The 15,276-nt window shown below is 31.4% G+C and overlaps 1 protein-coding gene across 2 annotated transcripts in view; it reads left to right on the top strand.

The window, feature by feature from the left end:
- LOC127280923 (homeotic protein antennapedia-like) overlaps positions 1–15,276 on the top strand; it is a 364,206-nt gene that overhangs the window by 155,200 nt on the left and 193,730 nt on the right. Inside the window, exon 4 of one of the 2 annotated variants that reach the window (XR_007842896.1) lies at positions 9,462–9,766. The exons of the other annotated variant lie outside the window; for it this stretch is intronic. The gene's annotated coding sequence lies outside the window, so the exon portion shown is untranslated. Of the gene's footprint in view, positions 1–9,461; positions 9,767–15,276 lie in introns of those variants that run through there. 2 annotated transcript variants of the gene reach the window in all.

Raw genomic sequence — 15,276 nt, 5'->3', positions numbered from 1 at the left:
TTCTTTTTTAATTTCCCCTTAAGAAATTGATTCAAGCGTATACAATTTGTCGAGTCTCAGTTTGCTCCGCCCTTGATATAATTACTTTGCATGGTTTGTTGTACTTTAGTCCTCGTTGATTTTGTGTGTAGAATTCAGGAATACATTTTCTCGTAATATTGTATGGGTGGAAGAGAAAGAGAGAGAGAGAGAGAGAAAGGTTATTAGGCAACGCAGCACCTCATCTCTCATACTCGTAACCACGCCGCAGCGTGTATTATGTAACAACATGGAAACGAACTGTGGGGTGGTTTTAGATACCAAAAGGCCTTCTCTTCCATACTATTACACCCAAAAACAGTCAGCAGCTTCCAAATAATTGTTCGCGAGTCATATTTCATCAAAAAAAAACCAATAACAAATTTCATGAATATTATAACCTCAAAATAAGTTTTTATATACATCTTCTCTTCAATTCCATTTCATTTTCTGGCTAGTTCTTTTATTCACTGAGCTTCTAATTTCGTACGGCTCTATAAAAACGTCGCGCTTGACGCATGAGTTTTCCTCCCGAGCACAATCACCTTTTCCTCTAGTTTTTTTTTTTTTTTTTTTTTTTTTTTTTCACTCTCCCATGAGTGTTTTGCGTGTAAATACTGACTCTAACCTGAGTATAACGCCTTTGATCTACTCATCTTGGCAGTTAAGATGTCAGCCGTTACTTATTAAAATAATTTAAGCATCTTATATTCCACGAAAACTCTCCTCGACAGCAGAGACAAAAACGAGATTGCAAATTCTGAACTTCGTGTGTCGACAAATATGATTTTTTTTATCCTTGAACGTCGTTCTAAAATTCCAAAAAAAGTTTCTGAAATTGTTTTTAGAATTTTAAATTATAAAATTAAAAGAAAAGTTTTTGTCTGTTTGAATTAATGGGAAATTATAACGGTATTGTAAAAGTGACAAGGCATTGATAGGAAGGGCGATTAAAAGAAAATTTAGTGCACATTTGGGAGGATTTTAATGATTCTCGATATGAATAAAATGGTGTGGTAAATTCGTGTTCTTATCCCCAGGTATATATACCGTATATATGTAATTTTGAAAAGGGCAAAAGTTCAACTATAGACATTGGCAGCTGGACCACGTTCCTTGTCGTGGCAGGGGTTGTCCGACCGAGAAATAATACAAGCCCACTACCCCTTACTATCCGCACACCCGTCACCCGCAGATAAATCTTTCCGCCCTCTAATTGGCCTTCCCTCCATTTCCTCGCCCCATCCCTCGATCACGATTCCTCCTTCCTCTTTCTTCTTCTTTCTCTTCTGTCTTTCTCTCTCTCTCTCTCTCTCTCTCTCTCTCTCTTCTCTTTTCTATACTCGTCTTCTTGTTTAACTCGCACCACCACCCTCACTAACCCGTTCTCCTATTTCTCAGTTTCATTCTCCTCACACTTTCCACCCTCTTTCAAGCTGACTACTCATTCGAAACGTACCGGGCACTGCTCCAGGAAACATCCTAACCCCCCCCCCCCTCTACCCCCTACCCTACCTCAACGATTCATCCCAGCATCCCTCTATACGCGCGAGCTCTCGCGAATTATTAGAATTATTAGAGATTATATTGGCCGCAAAGTGTCCGTTAGCCGGCGAGAACTCAATTATGAATTAAGTTTCACGCCTCGGGATGAAATATGTATTACGACTTGGTCGTTTTACACCGCGCGCCGAAGGTTTATGGAGATGAAAAAAAAAAAAAAAAAAAAAAAAAAGAATTGTATATTCAAGAAAGATGTGTGTCTCAAATTGAGAAAAGATTTTAAAATAAGAAGCGTTATGAAGGAGGGATTAATCAAAATTAGAATTTTTAAAGTAATTAAAGTTGTAAAATATGCGCTTTTGCTATCTTTTAAATTTTTCATTATTTTAATATTTATAGGATGTAAATCACCGTGACTTTGTTGAAGGTTGTAAAAAAAAACTTTTGAGGTGCGGTAATTTTTAAGGTTGCAGGATAAGGTTGTAAGATAAGGTGATAGGATAAGGTTGTAAAGTATCATTCAAGATCGTGTGACAAACTTTAAGGTTTTAGAGTAACATTAAAACCTTGTAAACTATTTTTCAAGGTTGTAAAATAAACTTGAGAAATGTAAAAAAAAACTTTAAGGTTGTAGATTAACCTTAAAATAAGTAAAAGAAACTTTAAGACTGTAGAATAACATTAAAGGCGAAGTAAAAACCCACTTGGAAAAATTCCCCGGAAAGTGTCCCCTGGAGGTTCTATCAGAATTCCGCCGGAACTTCCAACGTAATTACGTCGGAATTCCATTGGAGTTCCAAAGAATTTTCGATCTGATTCCAACAGTGTTCCGATGGAATTCCGATTAATTTTTTTTTCAAAATTTTTAGAGTCCTAATTCCGTCGGAACACTGTTGGAATCCCATCGGAAATTCTTTGGAACTCCAATGAAATTCCGACGGAATTACGTTGGAAATTCCGTCGGAATTCTGATAAAACCTCCAGGGGGCACTTTCCGGGGAATCTATATTTCCAAGTGGGAACACTATTTGTAAAATAATTTTCAAGTGCTAAACCTTTGAAAAGGTATCAGAATTAGAGAGGTATAACGAATTTTAAAGTTGTAAAATAATCTTCAAATGTAAAAATTTTTTTATTGCAAAATAAACAATAAAGATGCAAAATATCCTTGAAAATTGCATTAAGGTTTTAAAATATATTCAAGGTTGTAAACTATTTTTTAAGATTGTAAAACAAATATTTACTATAGAAATCGAAAAAAAATTAAGGTCGTAAATTAAATTTATAAACATATTTAAGGGTGTAAACTATTTCTTAATATTGTAAAATAAAGTTGAAGGTTGTAGAAAAAAATTTTGAGTATATAAAAAGATATTTTAAGGTTGTAGAATAACGGAGTGAAGAAAGTAAAGCCATTCTATATAGAATAATATTTATGGTTGTTTTTACAACTTTAAGGTTGGAAAATAATCTTTTAGGTTGTAAAATAAACTTTTATGTTGCAAAACAAAAATTTTAGGTTGTAAAATAAACTTTTTTAAGGTTGTAGAGTAACGGAGTAAAGAAAGTAAAACCATTTTTAACGTTGTATAGAATAATCTTTAGGATTATTTTTACAACTTTAAGGTTACAAAATAAAATTTTAGGTTGTAAAATAAACTTTTAGGTTGCAAAATTACCTTCAAGGTTATAGGACAAGTTTGAAGATTTACAATCATTTAAGTTTATGACCTATTTTTTAAAGACAGTAAAAAAAAACTTGAAGGTACTCTGCAAAAAAAAAACTTTAGAATGTAAAAACGAACTTCAAGGTTGTAAACTAAAGATAGTAAAATTAAAATTATAAATAATGAACAAAAAATAATTTTTTTTTTTATAGCACTTATACATTATAAATGTCTATATATATAAAACATGGCCCATCAGCCAACCACATATAACCATTACAATTAAACTTAGCGCTTTTTCGCGCATCATTATTAACTCGGGCTTCTTTTTCCCGAGGGGGTCCCTCCAATTATTACGCCTTTTGTTTCGCTAACTCTCTTTCTTTATCCGGAGGGTGAATACACGAGAATCCATTTCTTTTTCTCGTCCCATCGCGCCTATATCACAATTCCTCTTCTCATATTTACAACGCGGAAGGACCTTATATATAGCTACTTCTCTTAACTGCAATTCGATTCATGTCTTATCCCTTAGGGTCCATTTTATGTGTTTGCAAATAGGAATAGTGTGACGAAAAAAAAAAAAATATCTATATAAATGCTTTCTTTAAGACTATTTGATTTCCTTCATTATTCAATATTTACTTTCCAACTATTTTTTTTTTATTATAGCCACTAATGACAATCACATATTATTACCTAACAATTATATTTTTTTAAATCAAGTTTTATTATTATTAATACTATCATTATAAAAATAATAATAATAATAATAATAATATTATTATTAATACTATCATTATAAAAATAATAATAATAATAGTAATAACTAACATTATACATTATATTTTTAATGTTAGAATAAATTAAAATTTTTTAAAAACAGAAAAAAGGAAATATACATATATACAGGTGTCAAAATCTATACATATATATATATAATTTCGAAAAAAGCTGACCTTGCCAAAAACGACTATTGTCTTTTCTGTTATATAGTGAAAAGTTGAAAAAAGAACATCCTCGACAAGCACGTCGCTAAACGTAAAGATACCGCCAGTCTCGTACAGATTTACGACTCTCTTCATTGGTTCCACCCTGATCGTAAAATAACCTAAACTAAACTAAATCTCCAGTGCCTGTGGATCTCATCCGTCGCGCTCTGATTTAGTGACAATGAAGTGTCCGCTTCTATTTTTTTCTCTCTGATTTTTGGCAAGAGAAAAGAAAGAAAAGAAAAAAAAAAAAGGTAAAAGATGCGCTTTTGCATGACTGTGAGTCAAACACCAACGTTTCCGCAAACACTGTGGCTACCTAAAAATTGTCCCGTTATAAAGGTCCAACAATTCTTTTACCCTCCGCGAAGACAGGGTTTTTCTCAAGGTTTTTTTTCTCTCTTGTTATATAATATGAGGAAGCCTATATATATATATGAAAAGAGAAAGATATACGCGATATGCAAGTGTATTATATAGCTTCACTTGTCTCACACGAATGACTCGAGGTCAGAGCATTGTCAGGGACATCACGTTTGCTCCATTTTTTTCCCCCTCGCGCCAATATTGTTACAGGTATATATATATATATATATATATAGAGTAGCCAGGTAGGTTTCAAAAACAAGAAATGTACGTAAATTCTTGTCGAAAAGTTTGCGTAAGAAAAGATAAGGTTTATTTTTAGACACACTGTAACTTTTTTTATTCTTGCTCTTTGTATAAAGCAGGGCTTCTGAATTAAAGCGAGGGTTAAAGAATGAAGTGAATGATAATGAATCTTCACTTCTCGTGGACTTCAAAATTAGGTGACAAAAAAAAATCTCATTATGAACTTTTTCATTATATATATTTTGCATTCCCCGTTGGAAAGTTAATTTACATGCTAATTACTATCTGACTTTGCATTATAGTTAAGAATAAATACACCGATAGTTAAAAATTCAAAATATTTGATATTTCTACTAATTTTTTAAATGAAAGTAACAAATTATTAAAATCACTTTTAGGTTAGGTGAAAATAATTTAGACTGTAAATTGGTAAATTTTTACTAATAAGTAGTTATTTTCTAAATTTTGTTCTACACTCGATTTTCCAAAAAAATCAAAAAATTTCACATTTACCCCACGCTGCTGGGCATTAATTATAGCAATAAAAATTGTTACTATTTTTTTTGTTACTTATTGTCAACTAAAGTTGAAAAATATCGTATTCCGATCGTTTCCTACCACCCTAAATTTTTTTCTACACTCGATTTTCTAAAAAAACACTAAAAATTTCACATTTACCCCACGCTGCTGGGCCTTTTTTTTGGCAATAAAAATTGTTACTATTTTTTTTGTTACTTATTGTCAACTAAAGTTGATAAATATCGTATTCCGATCGTTTCCTACCACCCTAAATTTTTTTCTACACTCGATTTTCTTAAAAAAATCCAAAAATTTCACATTTACCCCACGCTGCTGGGCAATAATTATTGCAATAAAAATTGTTACTATTTTTTTTGTTACTTGTTGTCATCTAAAGTTGATAAATATCGTATTCCGATCGTTTCCTACCCCCCTAAATTTTTTTCTACACTCTATTTTCTAAAAAAAATCCAAAAATTTCACATTTACCCCACGCTGCTGGGCATTAATTATGGAAATAAAAATTGTTACTATTTTTTTTGTTACTTATTGTCAACTAAAGTTGATAAATATCGTATTCCGATCGTTTCCTACCCCTCTAAATTTTTTTCTACACTCTATTTTCTAAAAAAAAATCCAATAATTTCACATTTACCCCATGCTGGTGTGGGTCTTGTCACCTAATTTACTAAAAATTAGCTATTGTCAACTAATTCAGCTTTAGAGAGTAAACAACTGAGAAATATATTTTAATTTTAAAATCTAATATTTTTGAATGTAGTGTAGAAATTAGGATTTAAAATTTTTTTTCCAAAAGACCTGTTTTTATATAAAGGAGACAATATTTCAGGCAATAAATATAATTATTTTTACACCCTTTATGTGTGCGATCGTTTAACTTAATCTTTGCGTCAGAATTTAATTTTTTTTTTTTTTGCAATTGCGTTCAATTAATGACTTTACGGATTTAAAAAAAAAAAATATAATGCATAATGTAACGGATTCGATAAAAATCGTAATTCCAAAAGGTGCGAGAAACGTTAATTTTTTTTCACACTTTTTTTTTTTTGTCGTATGAATGTGTTGTGTGTTATAAAGGACGAGGTATCTGAAATGAATTCACATTAGAAAGGGTGGAAAAACTGCTTTAATATCGAGTACACGGGATCAGTGTTCCCCTATATATAGGAAATCCAACAGGTATCGAGAGCGATAAAACGTGCTTCACACGCACGATTACCTGCTCGTTTTCGAGCGCGTCGCCGCTTCAACTTTTTCTAGACAAGCGATAAATATACCAGTCGTTCCACAAGACACTTGCCTGCTGTTTTTTTTTTCTTTTATTTTTTATTTATATCTTCTCAAAAGATCCACACACAAGGTATACGTTTAGATATATACGTATATATAAACTGGAATGTAATTCACACGAATTCAAACATTTGTCTTCCGCAGAAATGAATTCTTTTCATTTGGTGATATAAAAATATAAGGCTAACTGTTTTGCTCGTTCGTTACCAGATGGCGCACCATTTTGGTTACTACCAATATCATAATCGTAAAATCACCTTGTAGTTTTCTGTTTAAATTTAAAGTCGTTTTTTTAAATTTGGTACTTTTTAATTAACACTGCAATTTGAATTGATAAAAAAAATAATTTATACTCAAAATATTGACGTGAAGAAATCAAAAAAATAAATTTATGGAAAAAGTAACGAAGTAGTGAAGAAAAGGCATTTGGGGTAAAAGAGAGTCAATATATAGATGAAATGAGAAAGGAGTAAAAATGGGTTTTTCGTATAGGGATGATGGTTTGAGAGTTGGAGGAAAATAAGGGGTTGCTCGGCGCCGCCTTCGCATGCTTGGCTTGCAAACTGACTTCCGTTCTCCGCGCGACTATTCAGACGCCGTTGGCGTTTTTAGCGTAGAGAAGACACACAAAAAAAGAGGACAAAATATATAGACTTTTGGGAGCTAGTACTGAGTGTCGCTCTCTGTCGCGCTGTATATATATATATATATATATGTATGGGAAAATTTTCTTTGGTGTTGGTGTATATACCATTGGCTAGCCGGACTGTTACATTGAACGCGTTGAGGCTTTGAATGTAGCTTCACTGAGAGCAGGGCGCGTCTATAATATATCTCCGGCCTTATCTGCCGCTTGCTGTTTACTGCCCGATAGACTTTGCAGATAGGAGGACTCTGCATCACCGCCCCGCGAGACCGAGTCACTTACTTTTATATATTGCTGTTACTTACGTCAGTTTGTTGGGATTCGGTAGACAAGTTGGAAAATGGTGATGGCCAAGACGAGATACGATTTTTTTTTTGAACATATTGGAAGAGAAGGTGTAAAAATATAGGTTTTTTACGATTTAGTTTTCTAAAAATATATATATATTATTCATTAGCGGCATCGGAAAAAAAAGATTAGAAATACAGAAAATTTTAGGTTATGTTAACACACAACGTTCAGAAATGGAATGAACAGCGCGTCGCAACAATCGCGCAGGTCGACTACAAAGCAGGACCGTAATAAGGCGAACATAAAGGGGGCTAATCGAAAATAAAAACTGATTTTTATTTGAATTAAACATAACCTAGAAATTTTTTTCTCACCTTTTCTAGTGAAAGAAAAATAAAAAAAAAAAATGTAATACTGATTTACTTGAATTTCGACGAGTAAACAGAAAATAAGATGGTGAACGACATTACGTACGCTGAGGTGGTGGGTTGTGTATACACAGCTCGGGAGGGGGGGGGGGCAAACGCTGGTCCTCGTACCGGAATTTCCTTCCTTCCGTTTTTCTGATTGACGAGCCAAGTTTTCGCGTCCCTCAGATTTGGGTCGAGAATTTTCTTCTCTATATATAAATTTTTTTCATTCGCATCTTTCCTCTACTTTTCCCCCTCTTCTTTCACTTCATTCTGGCTTTTTCAAAGCAAACTAGAAGAGTATAGTTGGTATTTCGAAAGAATTACCGTTCCTGAGCGCTCGATGTATCGAGCTCATGAAAATTTCATGAACATAAAAATCAACCTCGTTCTAGATCAAGAAAGGAATTATCGGAACTGCGAATACCACCACCGAAACTACGACGACGACGACTTTCAAGAATTATAACGGATTTTATAATTGAACGGGAATAATCGTCCAAAGTGCACTATCAATTCGAAAGATTAGGAAATTCAATTTGGACAATTGTGAATTATTATCTTTATTGAATTTTATAATGTAATTAATTAGTTGTTTTTTTTTTTTGCAATATTTTGGTCTATACTTGGAATTTGTTGAAAGCGATCTTGATCTGAAATAAAAACCAGATTTTTAAATTGCAGGTTTCTTCGTAGAATACAAAATTCTAAATATATATCTAAAATACGTGAATGATTTACAAGAGTTAATTAAAATTCTATGAAAGGCTTGACAATTGAAGAATTACCTCTTGTTGAGAGATGGTTGTATTTTTAATTTTTATTTCTCTATTTTCATGTTGAGAATTTATAATATAAAAGGAATATAATTTTTTTTTAAAAAAACCAAAATTTTGAAACTTATTTTCAAGAAAAAATATAATCGTAAGCCATTTTTGGAATGTAAATGGTAGTTTGCTAGATAGGATAGGGAGAAGAATTTGTTACATCCCCTTTTTTAGTTTCCCCCTTGTGAAGTGTGTAGAACAGCTGCTGTCATTCTCTGTGGCCCTTAAAAATTTTTGTCATCATGGGGGACGAAAGGGAATGGCTTTCACAGGAAATAAGCATCTTTCGACTCTTGGAACTTTGTCGTTTCAGTTATACGCGAGCATGCAAACAAAAATCTTTAGTGCATTGTGATTGCATCATTTTTTATTTCCAAAATCTAAAAATTCTTTCTGTTATTTGTAATGCTGAAAAAATTTAATATTTCTTTTTTAAGGTAGAAAATAATATATATATATTTCTATATGCAGTAAGTGTGAATTTATTTATAAATATATCCTTATTGTGCGTCTTGTGACAGTTTTTCGAAGTAGCAAATTTAGCAAAGGGACAAAAAAAATTGATAAAAAAAAAAATTTTTGTTTTTTATTAGAGAGAAAAAAAAATAGGAGAAAAATTGTACATTTTTAATGGTAGATGATAATAAGCTGCCCTCGATTTGCAGAATGGCGACCAGGAATTCCGGACATCGATCGTTATTGACGCAACCCCTCCGCTGCACTCGGGACCTGCTATTCAGTTATGAGTAATGTAATATGTATTATTATATAGTTCATAAATAGCCGAATATATCAGACTATTAAATTTTTCACTAATACAAAAATTTTACATAGAATCTTTATTTAAACAAAAAAAATGTTATTTTTCTTTTTTTTTAGCGAGTGCAATATTTTATTATTAGAAAATATTTTTAAAAAAAATGTTTTAAAAAACTTAGTTGAAAACAAAGTGAATAATTCATTTATGAAATTATTGTCCCGTCTATAAATAAAAAAAAATTTCTAAAATAATAATTATTTTAATTACTCATATATTGTAAATAAATAAATAAATAATTACAGCTTGAATGTAAAACGAATACAAGGAAATATACGCACAAAACTAGGATAAAATAAAAAATGTGAAAACCCGATAAAATGTATATAAATTATTATAATAAAAGTACTAATGTAAAAGTGTATTCATTGATTTTTAGTTTTAGAAAATTCGAATTTTTTTTTTCTAAATAAAATAATAATAATAATTTTTAGCTAGTATTTAGTACACCTTTGTATACGAAATAATCTTCTATTATATTAAGTTAACAAATTTCGAAAAACTGACACCGACCCCGTGACCTCGACACCGTCCTTGAAAAATCTATTTTCAATTATTTTCATATAAATCAAAATACTTTGCATATATGCTTTTAGAAAATCTTACAAACTATTTTTATGTAACATATTTTTTCAATTTTAACCCGAAAAAGGGTTATTTTTCAATTTTAACCCGAAAAAGGGTTATTTTGCAATTTTATCCCAAAAAAGGGTTATTTTGCAATTTTTTAAGAATTTTTTGATTTTTTCAATTTTTTATTATTATTTTTTATTATTTATTGTTGTTTTTTCAATTTTTAATTAGTAACCTATAATATTGTGTCTAATTTTAAGTGTCATTAAAATCAAATGTTATTAACTTAATAATTTTAACATTTCTTAATTTAAAACGAAACATCTTCTATTATATTAAGTTAACAAATTTCGAAAAACTGACACCGACCCCGTGACCTCGACACCGTCCTTAAAAAATCTATTTTCAATTATTTTCAAATAAATCAAAATACTTTTCATATATGCTTTTAGAAAATCTTACAAACTATTTTTATGTAACATCTTTTTTCAATTTTAAGATAAATTTTATACAATATTAATAAGATATTAATTTAAAACGTAAATAATATATAATATACATAAACTACAATAAGTAAACAACAATAAGTACAATTTTAACCGAGCGAGCGAGGAATACATCGCTAGTACTAATAAAAAGAAAATAATTTATTTCTTATTTGGTTCAAATTGTCAATTTTTTTTGTATACATTTGCAGTCAAATAAATGTGAAAAAAATAGATAACTCACTTATGAATAAAAAAAATGTGAATTTTCGGTGAAAAAAGTTATATATTTGGACAGGACAAAAAAAATATGATAATAATGGTAAAATATGAGAAAGGTAAAAGTGCTTTGGCGATCTCTCTCATCATATAAAGCCTTATCGATAAGACGCGGCTATTGGAATCTTCGATATAGAGGATCTTTGAGATCGGATTTGATCCCTCACCTCTTATCCCTTTTTTTTGGCTTTTTCTTTTCTTCAAATTTTTTTTGGTATTTTTGCTTTTTTTCATTATTCTCTCTTTCTCTACGTTCTTCTCACTTTTTTTTTTGCCTTCTTCTTTGCAAAGAGGAACAGATTTTTTTTGACTTTCAGAAAAAGAAGGAGAAACAAAGTAAGTAATACTATCTCGATTCTCCTTTGGGGAATAAAAATGTAGATAAATGCGAGGCATATATAGATTTATTTCAAGATTCTTGGGTATAATATCGTATCTACAAAACAGGGGTATATGTATATATATACCCATGTACGAATATGAGGGTTGAGGTGTAGCCAGAGGGTTCTGTCAACGATCCAACAATGATGCATAGCGATCAGCTGCTGATAGCACCTCTAAGGATTTATTAAAGAGAATATAGGTATATATATACACGCGCTTCCTGTTTCGCGTGGCGCGGTCATCTCTAAAGAAAACGTTCCGGTTCTTAAGTGCTTCTGAACCGCCCCATGATCATAAATTTCATACTTGTTCTTCTTCTATTTATATATATATATTAGGTAAAAACTCGTCTATACGCTTGCCAACCAATAGACAATGGCTGTTCAACTTCAAAGACTAAATGTAATAAAGCATTAATGACGCTCGGCGAGTAATCGTGGGGTAATAACGTGCTAGATGGGTACTTTATAACTCCTCGTGATGATCCCACAATTCACCCGGGGGAATTCTTCTAATCATATCCGATAAAACTTGGAAACAAAAATTATGTAACCACCAAACAGGGTTGGGGGTTGCGGTTAAAAAAAAAAGAACAGGGAAATTAGTTTGAAAGATATTTAAAAATTGAAAATTATAATTATCATACATTTAAATGTAAATTAAAAAAAAGGGGTCAGAATAAAGACGCCTGCCTCCATTTAATATTGTCGAAAAAAAATTAGGAACAATAATAATTTACACTATAAGTAAAATAATATTTAAATTGTAAATAATTTTAGAAAATTTAAAATTGAAGCAATTTTGAAACTACCTTTATACCTGCTTCTCGATGTTTACATAAGGGCGCCTTACGATGAAGGTCGTATAACAAAGATAATTAAATCAGTTGCAATTCGTGTGTTGACCTGTTAAGACGTTGTCTTTGTAAAACAAAAAATTTGTCTTGTTCGCGAAACGTAAATTATTTTTAAAATTTTCTTTTTTGTTCCGGCAGTGTTCGAGAATTCTTAAAATCGCGATCGTTTAAATTTTTATAAAAAAAGGTATTTTGTTAATAAATACGTCGTTTCGGAAGTGTTTTGAAATTTTTTTAAAATCGCGTGTGTGTGTTTTTGGCAAATCTTCCACCGTTCAAAATGTAAAAGAAACATCAGGCTAAGGTTAGAGATATTTAATTCTATTTTTTACATATTGTAATTTTCTATTTACATTCATCAAAAAAAATTTTCCCCCTTTAAATAAATCGAGAAGGAAAAAAAAAGCTACGCACAAATTAGCATCAGAAGGCAAACTTTAAGGAAACTAATTCTCCATTTTTTTTACCTCTCTCGTTTCCTTTTCTCTTCTATTCGCACACAGTTACACATGAGGTACTGTGAAAGAGTTAGAAAGTCATTGAAAGAGAGGTTTTTGTTGGAATACGGGATGAGGCTATATGGTAGATGAGAGAGAGAGAGAGAGAGAGAGAGAGAAAGCTACAGGAGAGTGCAACACGAGGGGGATGAGCAAGGGATGAGGAAAAGGGTAAGAGGGGAGGGATGAAGGCAGATATATATCCACAGCCATGCGTTACGGGTTCAGCTAAATCCGCCATGATGAATGTGTTGGCGGGAATAAATCCGCAATGCACACCCCCACTTGCCTTCAACCTTCTCCTCTTTCTCTTCACCACCTCCCGACACACTCATCTCTACCTCTCACACTAACACCCTCCAACTATCGTCTTTCCCACCTCTCCCCCCCCCTTTGCCTTCCTCTCCATATATAGATTTCCCACACATTTTTGGGAAAATGCATCTCTAAGTACAAACAAAATCTCTTTAGAAAATCCCTTTTGTATTTTCGATAATAATTTTTCTTAGGGATCTTGTGTAAATTACTATTTATTTATTTATTTGACAATAAATAATATTTATATAATATGTAAATATTTTTTGTCCCTTTCATGGCGAAGAAAAAAAAAACCTTCGTTGCGAGCTAATTAATTTGTTTTTCTCGCGGTTACCACTTTTTTGCCACACCGTTTTCCCTTCGTTAATTTTTTTTTTCGACTCAAAAAAAAACCCCCTTTGCAATGCAGAGGAAATAAATTGCCTTATAATCAATATAGCATATAGGAGACTAATTTTTTTTTAAGATTAAAATTTTTTATTGTAAATTCGGATACTTAAATAACCTAATAGGTTATTTAACCTATTTCTGTATAGTATACAGAAATTGAAAAGAGAAGAATGTTTGATTAAAACTATTTTCTATATACTTAAAAAAAAATCTGTAAAACAATATTTCACCAGCAAAAAGAAGAAGTGATAGCAAATATCCAGAAAGGGTGACAAAAATAAGAACCTTCCCTAAATTAGAAACAGCCCGAGATGAAATTTTCGACCTGTTTTCTACCTTTTAAACCTACTTCAATCCTAACTTAAACCTTTTGGAACTTTTTTCTGCCTTTTAGCCCTAATTTAACCCTTAACCATCCTTCGATTGTAACATTTTGAACCTAAAATGGACCTTATTAGACCTTATGAGACTACTTGAATTTTTACTGACAGGTAAACAAACTTTTCTGACCCTTTTTTCATCCTACTTGGCACTACATTCGGCCTTACTTATATCTGTTTAGACCTAAAAGAAACTTGAACTGAAATTTACTGAAATGAGGTGCAATATAGCTCGACGGACTTTAAAACATGTGTAGGTGCTATAAAATGTAAAACTCAACCAACCATTCTCCACAGGATTAGGTACAAAATTAGAAATAGTATTTTCTGAAATACAAAAAAATATAAATTTCTCATTTTAATTCCATTGTTCAAAAAGGGTCACTTTTTGGTGTCCGGAAAAAATACATGAAAACCAAAGCAATCATAAAAATGGGACTGAAAAGTACAAAATATCTCAGATGCTTATGGGTTGAAGAAACGGGTATATATATATATATATATATATATATACCTATTTGTGTATATACACAAAATATAGTTTTGGAATTTCCAAATTTTTTACACAAAATTTACTATAGTAAAAACACAAGTAACACCAAGCCAAAAACCGTTTTCCCACCAGTCTTTTCTCGACTTCGACAAAGTTAGTTTCGATTTTCTAAAGCGTATATCTCCGTGTGATTAAACTAGGTATTAACTTGAGAACTAGGAATATAACTTTCTTTCTAAGACGTTGTACATATTTTGAATCATCATTAAGATATCTTTCAATATTTACAAGTGCATATGGTATCAAATTTGAATCAGCTAGATCACGAAATGTTTTAATTTGTATTTGATTTTCATTTTTTATTTTACTCGCTGTTAGACCCACCTAGAAAATTACTCGAGGTATAAAAACCAATTGCTATTAAATAGAGAAACAAAATTCGATGACTTATTGGTGTGGGTTGTCTGGGAAGTGCTACTCCCAATACACTAGCTGCAATATACTCTGGTTTCCAAGAATTTTCTTCATGTTTCACTCTACCTATCATTATCCACATTAAAATGACAAATCCAACAAAAAACAGTAGCACAAAAAATCTAAATTCAAATAATGCTCCTCAATATTTCTGTGTGTAATAGGTACCAATGCAACAATTGCTATAACAAAATCCATACAATCCACCTTCTGTAGCTGAACGAAAATTAATTGCACTTGTAACGAGAATATTTATTTTATTTTCTGCAAGTAGTCCCAATAATCCATTAGCTTTATTTCCATGAAATACCCCAACGCTAGTATTGACATTTGATTCAATGGAAATTCATCTCTTTCGATAGTGTGTTAAACATATCCAAATCAGCACCACTACAACTTTCAAGTTGGCCAAATTTATCATATTTTGGTAAACTAAACGGTGGTTTCATGTATAGGCCACCCTTAAAATGATAACCATTAAGATTTGACAACTTATCAGGCAACCAATTTGTTATTGAGGAACACTTTTTTCTA

The sequence above is a fragment of the Leptopilina boulardi genome, unplaced genomic scaffold (assembly GCF_019393585.1).
Source record: "Leptopilina boulardi isolate dan_hultmark-lab unplaced genomic scaffold, ZJU_Lbou_2.1 LbouV2_258, whole genome shotgun sequence".
In the NCBI taxonomy this organism is placed as follows: domain Eukaryota; kingdom Metazoa; phylum Arthropoda; class Insecta; order Hymenoptera; family Figitidae; genus Leptopilina; species Leptopilina boulardi.
This window is presented reverse-complemented; position numbering and strand designations above follow the sequence as displayed.